The sequence below is a fragment of the Felis catus genome, chromosome B1 (assembly GCF_018350175.1).
Source record: "Felis catus isolate Fca126 chromosome B1, F.catus_Fca126_mat1.0, whole genome shotgun sequence".
Classification (NCBI taxonomy): Eukaryota; Metazoa; Chordata; class Mammalia; order Carnivora; family Felidae; genus Felis; species Felis catus.
In genome coordinates, this window is record NC_058371.1 from 4,862,911 (window position 1) to 4,883,980 (window position 21,070).

The following is a 21,070-nucleotide window of genomic DNA, read 5'->3' on the forward strand; positions in this document are numbered from 1 at the left end:
TTTATTTAGTTGTGAGAGAGAAAGAGACTATAATTGGGGGAGAGGCAGCGAGAGAGGGAGAGAAAGAATCTCAAGCAGGCTCCAGGGGATGAATCCCATGCGGGGCCTGATACTGTGAACTGTGAGCTCATGACCTGAACCAAAACTAACAGTTGGATGCTTAACTGACTGAGCCGCTCAGGCACCACCTACTCCCCCAACATCATCCTCGTTAACTAATAAAGTCAAACATCTCTTAATGATTTTTGTCTTCAAGGTAAAGACATTAGAGTTTTGTGAGGCCACATCATCTAATGAGAATATCAATGATGTGGAAGCCAGTCAACTAAATTCTTGTTTCACCTCTACCATTAACATTATTTCAAGTGTTAGACACCTCACTAAATGTTCAGGAAGTAGTGGTAAGTATCATGCTCCGCCATCTGTTTCAAAATTCTTGACTAATCATCACAATGTATATGTGAACGATTTAAACCTGAATTAATGGTTTATGCATTAAGCTCTGGGTCATGGTTTCACAACACAGGAGGAAGAACTCTCCGAATAGAAAGGGGAAAATTAAATATAGACTCCTGAACATTTTTAGGTTGGCTAGAAAGTTGAAAGGATTTAAAATATGCTGATGTACTTTTTTTCTTTTTTTTTTCTGATTTATGACATCTTGAGATTGGTGGGAAGGAATGGGGATCAGAGTTTCCAGGAGAGCAGAGAGTTTTTATTTGCCACTGTGGAGAATAAAGGGAGAGTTGATTAATGAACCATAAGACTTCTTGGTAACTTTTTAGTGCTCAGTGGAGGTTGACGACTTCAAGGCTTTAGTGGTAAAGTATGCAAGAAAAAGTATCTCTTATGAAGCCCCTGTGACGGTAGGGAAGAGATGGAAAGTTAGATTGCACTGACACTGAAATTTCTCTGTGATGACAATGAGTCAGGTTGCTGAGGATGCTGGCTGGAGAAGATGTCCACAAAAGCATGATGGAGCCTGAATGTGGAGGAGTGTAAAGGAAGGAGAATACCGACAGAAATGAACTAAGAATGATGTCTATGGGATTAGGGTATGAAGAGGAAAGGAAAAAAAAAAAACAGAATTGGTATAGAGTTTGAGACATAAAGAAGGAAGAATAAATGGTTTTGACCACATAAGCAGTTCTAAAGACATTATTTCACAAATGGAGTAAGTCTAGGTGTATGGTCGGAGTCAGGGTCAGAGTCGCGAAAGTAGGCAGCTGAAACCCTTGGTCCTTTGGGCTCCTGGACCCAATCACAACGTGTATGTTGAGGCTTCCCCATATGAAAAAGCAATTCTCCAACGCCAGCTGGGTATCTGAGAACTTACCTCAATTCTGATACCACGTGGAGATAGAATCCCATCCCACAGGTAAAAGGCTCGGTCCCACAAGACCATCCCCACCTCAGATGCCAATTGAAATCCCAGCTTGTCACCTGTACCCCGACTGACTGGCTATTTATCAGTGATTCCCACAACCCTTCCTTAGGTTTGATTAACTTGTTAGAGCAGCTTGCACAGATGAGCAATTTATCACAAAGGATAATAAAAGATAGGAATCAACAGCCAGATGAAGAGGTCCAGGGGGTGAGGTCCCGCGCAAAGGAGCTTCTCTTCACACTGAGTCTGTGACCTGGTATAGTGGTTTCCCAACCTGGAAGCTCTCTGAACCCCATTCTATTTGGACATTTATGGAGAATTCATTACATAGGCAAGATAGATTAAATCATCTGTCATTGCTAACTGATTCAACCTCCACCCACTCTCCCCTCCCTGGAAACTAAGGGGTGGGACTGAAAATTCACCCTTCCTTTCACCAGTTCCTTTGGTTTGTCCACCCGGCAAATAGTCCCTCCCCATCCTGCAGCATTTTCCAACATCACCTCATTAACATAAGCCCACTCACCTACCTCCCCCCACCAGGCTGTGATGGAAAGGGGTTTGTTATGAATAACAAGTAACAAGACAACCATTCGTCCATCTTGATGGTTCTGAAGGATTTTGGAAACCAAGGACAAAGAGACCAAATATTATAACAAAAGTTGATTAGATGGCTCTTACCTCTCAGGAAATTCCAAGGGTTTGGAAACTGTGAGCCAGGAGCTGTGGGGGAAAACCAAATATATATGAGAAGTCTATTCTGTTCATCTGAATAAGTAAGCTGAGAAGAAACAGACTCTAAATGAAGTCCTCAAAGCTCTGATGGCTCATAGGCTGAGATTGAAATCCAAAAATATCAGATCAAACCTGACCTTTTTCCTATTACATACTCCTTAGATTTCTAACTTTAAATAAGCTACAAAGAAAACCATTTAGATAGCCCTTTACTTCATGAGAGATCTGTTTTTAAATGTATATGCTCAGTTTAATCAGTAAAATATGTTTTTTTTAGCGAAATAAAGCAGTGTTGGTTTTGCAATGATAACAGCTTGGGCAATGGTATAATTTTCCACGCCAGCCTCAGTCCCAGAGGCTAACTTTGTTATTAAGGACACAGGGAAAGAGACCCCATATTATGAACAATTTAACTAACAAACTGAATAATTTACACTATAACTTTTACGTTTTACATTTTTGCATTAACAAATGAATCAAACTGCAAATTTGATAGTTATTAGCATAGAATCGTTTTCTTGAGTTTATGCAATTCGGTTTATTTTATTTTACTTATTTATACTAGCATTTTATCATCTTATCTTATTTTTTCCTATTTTCTTCCACTGTGGTTATGATGAGGGAGGCTGGGGCAGGCTGAGGGCACAATACAGGCTGGCACACCCCAGCCCGCAGGTGGGATCTGTGTGACATTCCATGGACATTCCCGACTACCCAAGAACACAGGAAAGGGATTTAAATGCTTGCCATGGTGATGTGGGAAACTAAGGCAAATGAAAAATTAAATTCCTTTACTGCCTACAGCCCATTGACAAGTCCTTGAAACTGGCAGAGCGACCTCCCTCTAGGAGCTCAGCTGCCTCCGGGATGACACTTTCCTGGGGGCAAAAGAGAATCTTAGCTTAACATTATCCCAACCTTGAGGACCCTGTAAGTCTAGTTCCTTTATCTCAACTGCCCCAAGATACACGCCACAATCCTGCTTAAAGCTTATGGCCCCCTCTGTATGCATCTGGAGGGTCTCCTGACTGAGGTTTTATTAAATGGTAACAGTGGCATTTCCCTAGCAACAGCTAGCCCCTCAAGGCCCTGGAAACCTTGCTTCCAAAATACCTTAGAGACTTCTATCCCTGACCCCCTCCCAACCTGAGGGTATATGATGAGTTACCAGTCACAACCCCATGAGGCTCTTCCTGCACTGGGTCCTGTCCCCATACTTTAGTAAAATCACCTTTTTGCACCAAAGACACCTTCAAGAATTCTTTCTTGGCCATCTTGGCTCTGGACCCCACGAGTCCATCACTCCAAAAGTTCATCAGTTAAAACATGTAACATGAGGGGTGTCTGGGTGGCTCAGTCGGCTGAGCGTCCGACTTCGGCTCAGGTCATGATCTCTTGGTTCACAAGTTGAAGTCCCGCTTTGGGCTCTGTGCTGACAGCTCAGTGACTGGAGCCTGCTTCAGATTCTGTGTCTCTCTTCATCTGCCCCTCCTCTGTTGGTGCTCTTTCCCTCTCAAAATACAAGACTTAAAAAAAATTAAAAAAAGAACGTGTAACATGAAATGTACCTTCTTAACAGATTTTAAGTGTACAACAGAGTATTGTGAACTATAGACACTATGCTGTACAGCAGAGCTCTGGAATTTATTCGTCTTACTTAAAGGAAACTACACCCTTTGAACCGCAACTCCCCTCACCTCTTCTCAACCCCTAGCAGCCACATCCTGTTCTTTGTTTCTATGAGTCTGACTGTTTGGATGCCTTGTATTAGTGAAATATAGAGGATATGCCTTTTCATCACTGGCTTATTTCACTGAACAGAATGTTGTCCAGGTTCACCCACGCCGTTGAATAAAGCAGGATTTCTCTCCATAGGTTGTCTAGGTATCTGCAGAATGCTGGGCTCTGTGAGTGCTCCCAGGTAAGTGTGCCTGGAACTAGATCCCATAACAGCCCCTCCAGGACAATGTGTGGGATTTTTCACCTGTTGCTCTGCACCGAGCCAGGAGGAGGCACTGTGGAGACAAGTTGTGTGCTCACTGAAACAATTCCCTTGTTCTCACTGACCTGCAGGCAGCTAGAATATGCTGGGTCCCACTAGCACTCTGAGACGAGCAAGAGAAGCCAGACTTTTTGGCAAAACCCAGAAAAGCCGGGGCAGTAGATGAGTGGTCAACTCTTTGCCTCCTCAAGGAAATGCTGGGGGCTGGGGCTCATTGCCTTCTCACTCTGTGCTGAGATGGGGAAAGGAGTGTGGTAAGCGTCTGCAAAGGGGAGCAGAACATCCTACCCCCAAATCTGCCATTTTGCATATTGATTATTTTGAATTAAAGTAACAAGACAAGGACACTCTGACCTCCTTTGTCCTTCAGAAATAAATTCCCAATGCGAAGTGGGCCCTTCCTGTACCAGGAGGAAGAGAGACATCCTCATCACCAGAGATGGGAAACTTAGGGCTGAGAAAGCTGGGCAACCAAACCTTGTTCCTTCTTCATCAACTTACTACCCCAGGCCCCAATCCCTTTGTCTGGTCGATTCTTTACAAATTTATTGTCTCCTTGTCTAAAAGGTATAAAAGCTTCCTGCCTTGGTCACTTCTTTGAGTTTCATATTACTGTGAGCTCCTGTATGTAAGAAATTCAGTGTGATTTTTTCCTGTTACTCTCTTATGTTAATTTAATGATTAGATGAGCCAAGGAACCTAGAACAGAAGAAGCGAAAGTCTTCCTCCCCTACATCTGCATGGTAGTTCAAACTACCGGTTGGTTTTGAGTAGTCCTCAAGGGAAGAGAATAGAATAGGCAAGATAGAAGCCAGTCTCTTGGGAAGAAGCTAGAAAAATGTGACACTAAGTGCAGGATAGCTTCATTCCTCCTCAGGGGCAGCTGGGTGACCCTTTCCAAGTTCTGGTACTGAACTTAGAGTTTCCTTTCCAAGTTCCGGTACTGTGGTGGGTGGTGGTGATGGCAGGGCTTGTCTTAGTGGTTTTTATGTGACCAGATTCACACTTGCCCAGGATACAGGTTCTTTCAACTGGATTCTGGATTGCTCACAAAGGGAACTGATTTGTGTGTTGCTGCTGAATTGGGGTGTCTGTGAGGGGAAGGAGAGTTGAGGGCTTCCTATTCCAGTATTTTGCTGAGGTCACTGTTGAGGGTTTATATAATTTTCTACAAAAGCAAGAAAATAATATTGTATAGCTTGAGACGTCTACAAAGGATGCTATATTTCTGTAGAGAATACGTACAAAGTATCCTCGTTCTTACCTTACTCAATCCCACAGGAATAGATATCCCTGCGAGAGAATTGTGAGCACAACTTAAAGGCAAAATTATGGAGAGGAAGGAAGCAGAATGGGGAGAGAGAAATCAAAAACTGATCTCTTTCACGTACTTGAATCAAGTTCTGCAAATCCGACCTACCTACCTACCTACCTTTCCATGTGTGACCCAAGTTAATAAATTTATAGTTACAAGGGTGCTTTTTAACATTTTGAGGGTTTTTTTTCTCTTCTTAAACCTTGCACTTAATGCCAGCACCAATTCAGCCAAAGCCACCCTGAGGATGGAAATAGAAGACAGTTCTCCGAGCCGCTAATGCTTGTCCTCAACCTGCCTTCTAGCCCTGAATGACTCACCATAATCTCTTCTTTGGTTTATTACTCGAATGGCATTTTTAAAGGTATGATTCACATTATGTCACTAATTTTTATTCTCAAGGAAACTGATGACTGACAACTAAAAAAATGAGACTTGGGGTGCCTGCGTGGTTCAGTTGGTTAACCATCCCACTCTTGATTGGGGCTCAGGTCATGATCTCATGCTTTGTGAAATTGAGCCCCGCATCAGGCTCTGCACTGACAGCATGGGGCCTGCTTGGGATTTTTGCTTTATACTTCTCTCTCTGTCCCTCCCCCCTACAAAGTACATAAATGAATAAATAACAGACTTCATGTTCTGTGTCATGTATTTGTGTGTGTGTGTGTGTGTGTGTGTGTGTGTGTGTAGATATTCATTCTTTGTTTTTTCTTTTAAATTTTTTTTAACGTTTATTTTTGAGACAGGGAGAGACACAGCATGAACAGGGGAGGGTCAGAGAGAGGGAGACACAGAATCCGAAGCAGGCTCCAGGCTCTGGGCTGTCGGCACAGAGCCTGACATGGGGCTAGAACTCATGGACCGCGAGATCATGACCTGAGCCGAAGTCAGCTGCTTAACCGACTGAGCCATCCAGGTGCCCCAATTCTTTGTATTTTCTAAAGGGGGAGCGAATTCATGTTTTCTAATAATGTCATCTAGAATATACATGACTGAACAAACCAGTTGTCACCACAGGGGAGGAGGGGGTGGGGGGAGGGTTGGGACAGGTGGTGGTGATTAAGGAGTGCCCTTGCTGTGATGGGCACCAGGTGATTATGGAAGTGTTAAATCACTAGATTGTGTATCTGAAACTAATATAATGCAGCATGTTAACTATATTGGAGTTAAAAGTAAAAAAAATAAAAATAAAACTTACATGACTCTGAATACTTTAGCATGGTTTGCCTCTCACTAGGCTCCAAGTTGGCAGATTATTTCCAAGCTCTTCCCTTTTAGAGTGAGATAATGCACATCTAGGCAGAAGAGAAAAATCAGATTATCTATCCCAGCTAAGAATTAACTGAGAGACCAATTCCACAGGGGCCCATGGGATATCCAGGCTCCAGCTCTGCACTGCCAGGGAGAGAACCCACTGCAAGAGAGTCAGTCCGTTCCTTTTATAGACTTTGTAGACCAGTCTCCGTTCTTCCCTTTGGACTAACTGCACATTTTGACACTCATGGTATAAAGGCAGGTGCTAAGCCTTTGTAAGGCATCTATTTCCAAAAACACACATTTATGGTTCATTTTACCATTAGGTGATACATCATCATCTTGGTGTGTCCAGCCCTCAACTTCTTTACGGTTCCCTGAGAACCATGGTTCCATTGTGGCATTTAGACTCAACGACAATTACTGCAAACTAAGCTTGGTGGTATTTAGTTCAAGCAGTTGACCCATGAGTCCAGATCCCTAAAAATCCAGAGGTGTTTTATATAAGTGCCCAGCCACGAAGCCGATTTACCCCTCACTACATGCTTCTACTCATGTCCAGTGAGATGGGTTGATGTGCAAACAATAAGAACCTGTCAGTCTGTGTCCCCTTAAAAATGTTATCCAAACAAAAGAGGGATTTAACAAATCAGAGTTTAAAGCGTTTATAATCAAATGAAACAAACAATAGAAACCATTAATCTATACGTGACAGAGAACTACAATTCATCGATAAACAAGTTACATATATTTGCATGACTGCCACAAAGCCGTTGTACTTCTGTCTCTCTCCTATCCCAAATAAATTGATCTTCATCAATGTAATTATAAACATGAAAATAACTAGATTGTTTTATACGATAAGACAGAATACAAAAGGAATTCTATCTTTTATAGTTAATTATCTTTCATAATTAATTTTTGCAATGAATTCACATTTGGGGAATCCAGGAGTATTTAATAATTTAGACCAAACAGCCTGTATGTCACATAGGGATTCAAGAAAGAAATTTTATTACAGGTTTTTGTTACCAAGTTTAAAATAAAACACTCCCAAAATGTTTGCTTATCTCACATGTGTAAATATACATAACGTATCAAATGTATTAAATATTGACATATAATATAATAATTACACAAAAATAACATATTTAGTTTCAAAATTTTAAATATTTATATGTAATTGAAACCAGAATGTATTACTAATGAAATGGCATTAGAAATTATTTTTTCTTCATTTCAGTTTAACATTTAATAAAACAAAAAAAAACACCTCTCAGCCAAAAATTTTATATGCAAACACACCTCCAAATCCTACACCATAATTTACTTATTGCTTGAAAAGCTGTAAGCATGAATAATCTAAAGTTTACGCAGATGGGCTTCTGATGACTATAAGATGGTCCTAACTGGATAATAAAAGACAGAACAATGCAACCGACTAGCGTAAGTGAAAATTAGAAGTTTTCTCATTTAAAATGTGCAGTTCCAAGAGGAGACTCCAAATCAAGCCTTGCATTTCTCAGTTTTATAAAATAAGTATGACATGTTTGAAAACCATCAATTGTAAACTTTCTCATACGGTTCTTCTTACAAAGTTTTGACTCCATGGTTGAAAAGTGGGGCATGGTTTATTATGGACAATTTGAAAGACACAGGACAGAAGCAAAAAGGAAAAGAAAAGAAACCAAGTCCCCATAATCCTCACTCAGAAATTCTTACCAGTATTTTGGTGTGTTCCTTATTCCACGGGTGCAATGGCCATCAGTGGTACTTGCGTGGACATACGTGTGTGAGTAATAGAACACGACCATTATTTCCTATCTCCCGTTGCTATCTAAATGCTCCTGGGATAAGGAGGGGGTGCTTTGTCTTGTGCTCTGGATGTACACGTCCAAGCTAACTGGAACTGCCTTAGACGTAACTTCTAGCTGAACACAAGAAAAGAAAAATTTCTCCAGAAGAAGGTGATATTTGGAGAAAGGGTGGGGGAATGTACAGATAGGAGGATATTTTATGTCAGTGAGGCTGGCAGTCACTTTTAAAGAATAGATGTTTATTTATTTTGAGAGAGACAGAGAGAGAGGACAAATGGGAGGGGCAGAGAGAGAGAGAGAGAGACAAAGAATCCAAAACAGGCTGCAGGCTCTGAGCTGTCAGCACAGAGCCCGATGCGGGGCTTGAGCTTACAGACCACGAGATCATGACCTGAGCCGAAATTGGATGCCCACCGACTGAGCCACCCAGGAGCACCCCTCTTTTTTTTTTTTTTTACATCTTAAGGGCAGATATATCTGAAATAAATTGTCCTTATTTGCAGATGTCAGATCTATGTATACAGTATATTGTAAGCAATTTTCAGATATCTACTAGAACAAATAAGTAAGTTTATTAAGATCACAGGGGTGAGATACAAAAATACGTGTACTAGCAGCAATTGGAAAACAATAATTTCATTCATATTAGCATCAAACATTACACATTTAAAAAAAGTTTTTTAAGTTTATTTATTTTGAAAGAGAGACAGCATGAGTAGGGAAGGGGCAGAGAGAGAGAGAGAGAGAGAGAATCTCAAGTAGCTCTGTGCTGTCAGCATGGAGCCTGATGTGGGGCTCAAACTCATGAACTGTGAGATCATGACCTGAGCCAAAACCAAGACTTGATGCTTAACTGACTGAGCCATGCTGGCGCCCCAAACAACATTACACCTTTTAGAATAAATTTAACAAACTAAGTGCGAGGCCTCTGCTGAAATGAACAGAATATTTACCACAGAGGTGACAGGCTCAGTTGGCAAGACTCAATAATTCATAGGGAGTCATTTGTCTCCAAATTGACCTGCAGATTCAAGGCAATCATAGTGAAAAACAGCACAGACTCATATAGAAATTGGCAAGCTTATTCTTAAATTTATACAGAAATCCAAATCACCTAAAATAATGAAAGCAATTTTTAAAAACAGAATAAATGGAGAGAATTTAAATGTTCTGATCTGAAGACTTATGAAGATCCCAGAAACCAGAAAGTGGTGCACTGACTTACAGAGACACAGATCAATGAAACAGATTACTGATTAAAGAAATAAATTGACAGCATTGGGGAATTTCTATCGGGGAAAGAAATGTCTTTTCAAAAAAATGGCGGGAGATCAAATCAAGGCAAAATTGATTCTAGACTTAAATGTAAACATCTATAAATGTTCTAGAGGAAAACATAGGAGAAACATCTTTGCAACTCTGGCAAAGATTTTTCAGGTATGGCAAAAAAAACCAAAAAACCAAAAACAACAAGAAACAAAAAAAACCATGGAACTATTAAAGAAAACTTAGCTTTACCAAAATAATAATGTTTTTCAATGAAAGCACCATGAGGAGAATAAAAGTCAAACCACAGTATAGGATACATTTTCAAAATACATATTATTTGACAGAAGACCTTTATATGGAACTCTTACAGCTCAATATTGTGAACACAGGAAATTAAAATAAATGGGCAAAAATTGAGTAGACAGTCTATCAAAGAAGATATATGAATGGCTAATAATAACATGAAGCATGTTCAGTATGTTATCAGGAAAATGGAAATTGAAAGCTCAAATAAATACCCCTTGATGTCTATTAGAATGGCTCAGGTTACAAAGACCAGCGATACCAAGGTTTTCCAAGAATGTGGAACATACACTACCGATGAGAATTTATAGTACGACAGCTCTGAGAGTTTGGTGGCTTTCTTAAAATTTCAGTATGTAGTTACTACGTGTCCTAACAATTAATTTTTATGCATTTACCCCAGAGAAATAAAAACATATGCCTACAATATGTGCACAAATGATTATTCACGATAACCCCAAACTGGGAACACGTACAATGTGTATCAACCGGTGAATGGATATAAAAATATGGTGTATCCACCCAAACAATATCGCTTAGTAATGAAAAGAATAAACCACTAACACATGAAAACAGTACGGTCCAATCTCAGAATCAGGCTCCTTAATAAAAGAAGCACAACAAGAGAGTATCTGCTGTGTGATTCCATTTATATAAAATGTCAGAAAATGCAAACTAGCTGGTAATGGCACAGAACATATTGATGATTGCCTAGGGTGAGGTGGAGAGGGAGAGATGGTCTAAGGGCTCATGGAATTCTTTGGGGTAAAAGAAGTACCTTGTTTCCTGTCTATGGCAAGGATATCCCGTGTGCATGTCTCTTGAACTCATTAACTGCGCCCTGTTAATTGATGCAACATATTATATGTAGATTGTATTTCGATAGAGTTGAATTTTAAAAAGCAATATTAAAAGAAAAAGTCAAGATGCACTATTGCATATAGCCTAGAATAACAAAGCAAGAGGCAAGTGGCCTCAGTTAGTGAGTAGATGGATGGGGGGATTCAATCCAGATGAACACAGTAGTTCTGGAACTCTGATGGGGATGCTTTTTCTCTGTGTTCCAACATTTAAAAACTGTCTAACGATTCTTAATCAATATACTAGTAACAGGATTTCAGAACACTGTCGCCCTCTGAGCTCTGCTGGAAACAGTCTGTTCCTGCATGGGACATCGGGGACAATTTGGCTGAATGAAATACTCAGATTGCTTTTTATTCTGGTACCGGAGGACTCTGTCACTGTTTGCTCGTGGATGATAGAGCAGATAGGACCTGTCTCACGTGAGTGTGTCCTTCAGGTGATGATTTTCCTCTGCTAGTTTTCTCAGGATTCTTAGTGCCATGGCTACTGGGTCATGCTGCCCTGATGCTCCGTTCCAGACGGAAGCATTCATCCACAGCTGCAGGGAATACTGCTGGCTGAGGGCTCACAGCGGAGTCTTGCGTGGAATTCGTTGCGTCTCTCCTCGGAATTGTCCTCCACCGAAGAGGGCTTCTTTACTCAAGGTTGTACTTTTATCCTGACGGCAGCCGGTAGCCAGTGACTTGGTTCACGCTGCGGTATTTTCCTCAATCAACTCTGGGCGGATTTCAAGAGCCATCCCAGACCAAGGGCTCCCCTATGGGACTACTTGGCACCATTGTCACGAATGCCTGGCCCCTGACCTTCTTTCTCTTCTAATCCTGCTTCCTTACCCCCTCACGTGCATAACGAGTGTGTTCCTCAGTGACTTTCCTGCCTCAAACTCAGTATTCAGTATTCGGGGATTTGAGTATCTCCAGCTCAAATACTGATTCCTGGAGAATCTCACCTAAGACAATGTGTCTGAAAGTAGTCTGATAAAGAAGACTTTATAATGATATATTCTTTTTCATGTTTATTTATGTATGTAGTATGTGTGTATGTATGTATTGAAAGAGAGTGCAAGCAGGGGAGGGGCTGAGAGAGAGGAAGATAGAGAATCCCAAGCAGGCTCCACACTGTCAGCACAGAGCCCGACGTGGGGCTCAATCCCATGAACCATGAGACCATGACCTGAGCCAAAATCAAGTTGGCCACACAACCGACTGAGCCTCCCTGGTGCCCCTGTAATGATATTCTTAAACTGTGTCCTTCTGCTGTGGTCTGAATGTTGGTTTCTCCCAAAATCCATTTGTTGAGACTATAACCATCAAAGTGATGATATTAGGAGGGAGTCTTTGGGAGGGCAGTTCCATCATCATGACTGGTGTTATGTCTGGTAAAAGAGACCCTCAGAGCTCCTAGTTTCCGGCCACCATATGAAGACACAGCGAGGGGCACTGGCCAGGAACCAGCATGAGGGCCGTCCTCTGACCATGCTGGAATTCTCTTCTTAGACTCCAGCCTGCAGAACTCTGAGAAACATTTTGTTGTTTATAAGGTATCCAGGCTGTAGTATTTTGTTACAGCAGCCATAATTGACTGAGATGAGACAACATCCCTTGCCAATTGTTTGGCCATCACCCATACTAAGGAGACTTGGGGTAACCCCTCTGCCCCACCCCCATGCTGCAGCCATGGGAGTTGTTAAAACTGCCACCAATGAGCTGGGATGGGATAGCAGTGAAGGACAATGCACTTGAGAGGTGAGTGGGAAGTCATAATAAAAAGAATAATGGAGCTAGATGATTCCTGATAACTGCTATGGATCTACTGAAGAATTGGAGAGGGTGATCACTCACCAACTGACGCCAGTCATTTGGACTTCTCTGCCAGCATACAAATAGAACCCCTGTCTCCTGCAACCAGAGGGATCAGGCCCAGGGGCTCATGATAAGCGTCTCGAAGCTCTGGAGAAAGTTAATTCCTCAGTTGGTGACGCTGCTCTACCAAAGCCCTTGGATAGGAAGGGATGAGAAAGAATGACATCTGATAGCTAGCATGGAGACATTGGGGTTGGCACTGTAGAAATCCCTGGAACTCCAGATCCCACAGAACTTTCTGAACCTACAGAACTGTGTCACCTGCACCTATCAGTCAAGTGACCCGCTCCTCTCATCTTCAAAGTTCACATAGAAGCCTAGGTCTTACAAGACAACAGGCACTCCCTCAGGTTCTGTCCATCTCCACTCCCCTCCATCAGAGAATAATGAGGGTCAAATCATAACCAAAGAAACAAGGAAAGTGCTGGACCGCAAAGGGGGTGGGAGGTTGCACCCTGAATGAACTTTCATGATACAGCTGCTGTTCTTGCAAGAGTCTGGCTAGTATGCAGCCGGAATGCTTGGCATGGTTTCTGGTCAGAAAGGACCACTTTGCTCGAAGTTTTCTGCCTCATTGGTAACAGCCCGCACCCACTCACTGATCCCCACTGCACTGGCCATACTTGATGTCAACCGCACCACAACAGAATCTTTCTCTGCCCAGTCCTGTGTCCCTCACTCCTTCTTACTGTTCATCCCAAGAGCAAGCCCTCCGTATGAGACAGAGAATCAGTAAAATTCTTTGCAAACTGGAAAACAGGGAAGCTTCTTCCAGAAAGTCAATGTTTTATTTTCTCTTTCTTGTCTGTAGGGTCTGCATCAGTCTTCAGGGGTTGCCCTAACAAAGTACCACAGGCTGGGTGACTTACACAGCGGGAATTTACTTCCTCATGGTCCTGGAGGCTAAATCTGAGATCAAAGTTTGGGTGTGATTGGCTTCTCTGGATGCCACTCTCCATGGCTTATAGATGCTGCCTTCCTGCTGTGTCCTAATGTGGCCTCTTCTGTGTATGTGTCTGTGCCCTGGTCTTTTCTTGTAAGGACACTCATCACATTGCATTAGGGACCACCCTAATTACCTCATTTTACCTTTACACATGGCCACATTCTCAGATCCCCGGGTTTAAGGCTTCAACACATGGATTTTGCAGGGGACACAGTTCAGCCCACAACACTGCCCAACAAAGTGAGCCATATGGGAGACACATGTGGCAGATAATCAGGCAGCCTTGAACTCTTTAATATCAGTATCCACACTGGGGAACCAAACAAATAAACAAAAACCATAGTGGAATGGATGAGTTGCTAAGAAACAGAATGTCTGAGTATTGCCCCCTGAGAAGACATTAAGCATTTAAGTGGATCCTGAGAAAGAAACAGCAATGGTAGAAACAAGATTGCTTCCCAGCAAATGCTGCAATGAGGTAGCAGCCATGGAAGCAAGGCAACCTCTTTCAGCAGCTGTCAAATGCAGAGGTTGGAGGTATTCAAGAGAAAAGGCACTGAACTTCGAGACAGGAAAACACCAATAAGTTCCTGTCTTGGTGGGAACAAAGGGCAACATAAAGCACATATTTCAGTGGCTAGGTTCCTATGTCAGAAACATTAGGACACTGAAAAGATAATTTAATTAAATAGGAAATGTTTTCATCATATGCCTGGTAATATTGAAGGAAACATGTTGGTGTTGGATGTCATGGACTCCAGGTAAGGTAGTGAGAAAGAAGATGAAGGACAAGCTGCTATAATCAGCTTATGTCCTCGTAAACAGTAGATGAATGTGCAGTGTTTCCTTATGTGGATATACACACGTAGTTCACAAATATCAAAAACAGGTGAGTCAAGTGTTCCTTCGCAAGCCATCGGGTAAGGCTATTTTCTGTTGTAGAAATTCACAACTTGGGGAAAACACAAGGAAACACTAATAATCACCTTGCCCTTTTTAAGAGACAACCCGAGGAAATGAACTCAACTGAAATGATTTCCTTTAGCAATCCTAAAGATTTAAAAGGTTCTATCGGCAAGTTTACAAACCAGGCAGATTAGGCATTGGGGTTGAGTAAGAACGGCATTTCAAGCTTGATCTTGCCAATTACTGGCTCTGATACCTGGGGGACGTTGTTCAATTTCGCCAATCATCAGAAAGAAAGGAGAAATGTGTAAAAGTAGGTGTCAATTCGTATCATTTTAGTAATTTCATTAGCTCGTTGGGATAAAACACCTGATGAATTGTGGCTTATGGAAGGTCAGTTGTTTTTATAAGCAAAGTGACTAAATAAATATGATTTCCAATCTCCTCGTATTGCATGACTTAAAAAAAACAAAACAACACACACAAAAAAACTCTACTTAAGCTCAAATCTGCCCTAATAGGTGTCTGTTAAAGTTTGTATGCACGACTTTTTTTTTTTTTAATTGTGATTTTCAATATGCGGATGAGAAAATCCTAATATCTTAAATAGAGAAGGTAAAAGCAAAGCACATAAGACTGAGTATCTTCCCGGTTTGAAAGACTGTGTTAATGACACCAAGGTGTTCACTCACTTGGGTGGCATCACTTACAGGAGAACTTAGAAGTTAATACAGAAAGAAATACATGTTTGCCATTAGTTACCAGCAGGAATCAGGGAGGACATTGCAGATACATTAACTAAATGCTTCCCCACTACACTGTTAAGTAGTTTTCATGGACATAAATATGTAAACCATTGGTCAATGGGACATAAATTAAATAAAGGAGCAAACGTTTGCTTACAGAAATGTTCGTCACATATTTTTTTATTTAATAGCGAAACACAAATTATAATTAATGTTGAGTATACTGTAGTAAACTCATAATATAAGAAATCTACTAAGGCTATTGTAGAGGTACCTGACATTTTTGTAAAATGTTTTACGTAATAGAATACCATCAAAATAAATATGTAACTACATGTTTGAGATGTTGTGGTAAGTATATGTCAGAATGTCATGATTTTTATCTTTAGCCCATGTAGTCATGTCTTTCTGCATAACTAGGTTTTCACACTAATCTGTATTTTTCCGTAATTAAGGATATACATTATGAGTAACAGGAAAATAGGAAAATACGTTCATCAGTTCATCAGTTTGTGCAGTCTCTCCCTTTCTGAACAGAGTGAAAAGCTGCTCTCTCCACAAAATGTTTTTTTTCCCCAATAAAATATTTACAAGCTTTCTCTCCTTGCAGAGTGTCCAATGACTCTTTATAAAGTTGTTCATAAAGATACAAACACTAAAGTCATCCTTGACACAATTATCATCACTCATGGGATTTCTCTCTAGTGTCAGGTCTTCGAATTTGAGGATAGAAACTCAAATGGAGCCTTTTATCCCATTTGCCTCTTTTATAAGTCCTTCTCTTCCACAGGACGTTGGATTGTTACCAGATCCCAATCTTTACATGTTTTTATTTTCAGGAAGCGTTTATAGAACACATTTCATAGGATGCCTCTCATGGCCTCATGAAGGTCACACTCTCCTCCTCCCACAGTGAACTGTACTGGGGTTGATAAGTCCAGGACTTCCTTTTCTACCATGTATTTCCGCTCTTCATTACGAGGAGTGCACTCACCAAGGTATCATGGAGCAACTTCCTCTCTGGGTGAAGAGAAAAGGCCAACCTGGGAATGTTTCCGTACACGCCATCCTTCAAATACTTTCTAACGAACAGACTAGCATCTGGTTAATGTCCCTTAAGAAGTCATCATTCTCAGGGATTCACAAAATATAAATACTTAAAATTTTTGATTTGTGAAGTCTCTTTCAGTGAAACCACGTTCCATTCTTCTAATACCTGGAAACATGAAGAAACAACAGTTCCCATCAGGAGAGCTAGAGAGGTATTGGAGAAACTGTCAAAATGGGGTCCTGGCTCTCTGGCATCTTTGACTTCCAGACGTCTAAGTGATCATTTTCAGACAGTCTTGACCATAATAGAGATCAATACGTTCCAAAAAGCTAAATCAGTGTTCCAGGTGATTTGGTCTCCAGGGCAGTTTTCACTCAACGTTTATAATGACCAAACCGCCCTCTTGTCCTCTTTTGTGATCTTGTTCCTGTGCTTTCCAAGAATTTTAAATCGTTCCATTCCTCACCAGAAAAAATGGCGGTCAGGGTGCATTTCACTAACATGGGTGAAAGTCACAATCCACCAGAGTATGAACTTGTGGGCAAAAGGAACCAATAAAAAAAAAATCCATTAGGTATTCTTTTTTAGAAAACATGCTAATGGCAGATTCCCCAGGAACTGAAGTCAAGACAAAACAAAAACAGAAACGAAAACAAAGAAACAAAAAAAAAATAATCATTTCCTACATTGATTACACTATTACACTATTCTAAGGTGTATTGATGTGTCCCATCAAGCACTTTTTTAATTAGTCTCCATAATGATACTTTAAGGTAAAGTATATTATATACTTGGTATCTGTTGGTACTTTCAGGAAACATTTTATAGTGTAATAAGTAGGAATAAAGATGGCTCATAAGTTCCACATAACTTGTACTTAATCATTATGAAGTGTATTATACACAGTTCAAAATACATCCTAAAGACCTCCCTTCTTTATCAATGTTAGAATGTGCCATCACAAGGAAATTCTAATAAAATTTAAAAATGCATAAATATGTTGTCTTCTTTCATAAATGTGCTGTTAATTTGCCTAAATAGAGCGAAGAGATAAGAAGAAACTCACATTATACACTGTGAGCAAATCTTGTGTAACATTCTACCATTTTCTAAATTTATGTTGTCATAAACTCAGTCCTTACTCAACTAAGCAGTATATACAGGATTGGTAAAGCTTTCAAAGAGGCAATTTATAGCACACTGTTTCACATCAACAGGAATTTTGTCTGGTAAAAACTACATTACAAACAAAACAACTCGCTGTGTCCTCTTGGCAGGTTGGTCTGTTGTGACAAGCCAGGTAGCCGATGGGGACTGATTTCCCTCAGGAAGTGCTACCTGGTCAAAAAGTGAACAATGAATTAGAAGTCAGTGTGTCACATTCTAGTCTTTTCTCAGTGACAAATTGCTTTTGAGACACTGGCTAATCCTCTGTCCCAGAAGGTCTTGGTTTTTTTTGTCTGTAGAATGAGTAGTTAGAACTGTTTTTGTTCTCACATCTTTTGAGTCATTTTATCTGTTTGAATCACATCTCTGTCTCCAATGTCTAGAACAAGTCCTAATTTAATTGAACTAATTCAGTAAGTATTTATTGAATCTAGTGCAGAATGCAAAGAAAGATACCAGCTGAGGGTTAAAAATAAAACTATGAGCAGGGGCGCCTGGGTGGCTCAGTCAGTTAAACGCTGACTTCAGCTCAGGTCACGATTTCTTATTTCATGAGTTCGAGCCCCGTGTCAGGCTCTGTGCTGACAGCTCAGAGCCTGGAGCCTGCTTCATACTCTGTGTCTCCTTCTCTCTGCCCCTTTCCTTCTCACGCTCTGTTTCAGCCTCTCTCTCTCTCTCTCTCTCTCAAATATAAATAAACATTTTAAATTTTAAAAAAAATTTTAAAAACTGTGAGCAAAAGCAGACATTGTTCAGAACATTTTCGTGCCTTATCAAATAGTGGGAAATAGTCAAAATTTTCAGCATAAAAATTCTATGAGTCCAAAGCATAATTTGAAGCAATCTAAAACCGCCCTGGGAATTTTATTTAATGACTCCTAAAAAGTGATTGTATACCATGAGTTTCCCCATTAATATTTTCACCTGCAGACTTCTGAAGAATTGTATATTTTCTTTGGCAAAACAATTTATAATTATAAATTCCAAGAGATAATGTAAAGTGCTCTGTTTTCCTCTGCAGATAAAGTATAATCTTGGGGTTAGTGCTTACATTTTAATTTAGAAGGATTATAAAATGTAGCCCTGATTTACTTGCTTACATAGGGGTCATCTCCTAGGCACCGATCTTGTTCAGACTGAGAGGAAATTCTCTGAGAGGAAAGGGAAAGGAACGAACATTTATTAAATGCCCATAGTAGAAGATAATATGTCCTGGAGTCCACATACCAGAAGCTTCCAAATAGACCTTACTAACAAAGATTTCCCATGATCGCTCACTTTTAATCCCTCCATAATTCATAAAACAGAGTTGCTATAGTCTTAGCAAATGACACCGGCGTCTTCTCTTCAGTTATAAATTTGAGTAAGCATGAGTACAGTGGCACCCCTGGGACAAAATAATGGGTCATAATAGAGACTTAGAGTGACATCACATTGATGGTCATTCACATATTTAGTGATTCAGTTCCATGCCATGGAATAATGCCAGAAGATTGAGTTGCAATTGTCTGTAGGTGTATGATATCCGTATTTCCTCAAGATAGGAAAAACAATTACAATCACAATCAGAGTTTTTGTGGTTAGATCAGGTCTTCTTTTATTCCATTATTTTGATTTTCTTGGGTTCTTGGTTTAAAATATCTAAAAATATGGTTAATGGGGAACAGGGCAGGATCCAAATAATCCAGTTATTGATACAAACACCAACAGGTGACAAAGTACGAGATAAACGTTTTTACCTCTCACCTCTGAGATATGTGGTGGTGCTCTCCTTTTACTGAAGTCTGTGCCTCAAAGAGTTAAGTAATTGAGCAGTAGCATCATAATCACTGAATTCAAACTCTGCCGCTTATACGCAGATTTCAAGAACTCATATTATTTCTACATCTAAAGATTCTTTAGTTAGTGTAGAGCATTGGGGTAGGAATGAGATTTACGAGCACCTTCATGCCATATGGGTGCCAATTTCCAACTAAGCACCCTTGCCATTACGTACCTGACCCTTCCCCCAACATTCCTTAGGCATTTTTCATGCTTGTAATTTTTTCATATATATGTATACATTTGTTTCTCCCACTGGATTGTAATCTTCCTGAGGGTAGGAAACAGCTATTCCCCATGCATCATCTTGCCATCCATTGTTCCTAGAATAGATCACAACGTTGCTCAATCAGTTGCTCAAAAGCAAGCATCTTCTCTCCACTTTGTTGTGCACGTTTGAAATTTGTCACCTTAAGGTGGAGAAACCAGGCAACCATGTAGATTACCTGATAACCGAATTCCACGTCTCCTTGGAAACCACAATTCCGCCAAAGACTGAAAACTTGTTTTTGCTCTTTTAAGGAAATGCAGCCATTTATGGTTCACAATCATTGTGTAGGAAAAGATTTTGCCAAATTCAAGATTCAAATTCGGTGAATTAATGATTCTTCCTCTCTCCTCCTCATCCTCTTTCTGAATGTGACCTAGCGTTTATGAGGGGGGATGGGGAGTTCAGCTCTTATCATCCTGGCCTAGTCTTGAGGTACATGGTCCTTTTGTCTCTTCTGATGCCTCCTGGACCCTTGTGTGTCTTCCTATGGACTCTGGATCAATGAATGACTCATGTAGCCTGCGGTCTGTTCTCTCCAACAGGGTCAATGCATGGAGCCATGTGCATCCCCACTGTTTCACTCCTTGACTGTCTGTGGTCTGTCTGGTCCTCAAAGACCCAGGGCATTTTCAATCTCTTCTCCCTGAGTTATGCACCTGACACTCCAGGCTGTGGAGTCACCTAGGTCTTTATGGCAAGAACTCTCTGACCATAACACTAACTGTCAATTCTTAGGCACCTTCTGTGTCTCCCATGAGGGCCCCGGGAACTTCACTGGCTCTATCTCATTCACACTGGAAAGTTGGGGAAGGAATATTGAGGTTGAGCATACACGGGGCTTTGTCAGGTCCTATCTTCTAAGTGTGTCACACTCCTCCTTCTACCCTACAGCAGGGCACTCACCTGCCATGATCCCGGTCAGAAAGAGGGGGCACGATTATCCTGACATTGAACCCAGAAATCGTATCTGGGATTTGTAATGCTCCTGAAACTCACTGTGGCTTTTCAACCAAGAGCAAGTGGTGAGAGCCCAGGCTGCATACCACTCTTCCTACTTTCTTGCTGTCTCTTCTCAGACCTCTGCACATTTCTTCACCCGAGACTGAGATCAAGAAAGGGCTTACATGAACCTCCTGAGAAATGTGACAACACTGGTCTTTTTCATCTTACTAATGCTATGGATTATAGTAAAAAATTCTACAGTCACTTCCCCTTACTTCTCCCTTGTTATTCGAATTCCAGACTTAGGAGTTCATCCTCTGAAGTTTTATATGTTGGTGGTCGGTCTTACGAGCTTATAAAAGTCTAATTTAAAAGTTAAACTTGAAAAGTAACTTGTTCTTGGCAAGTTTCT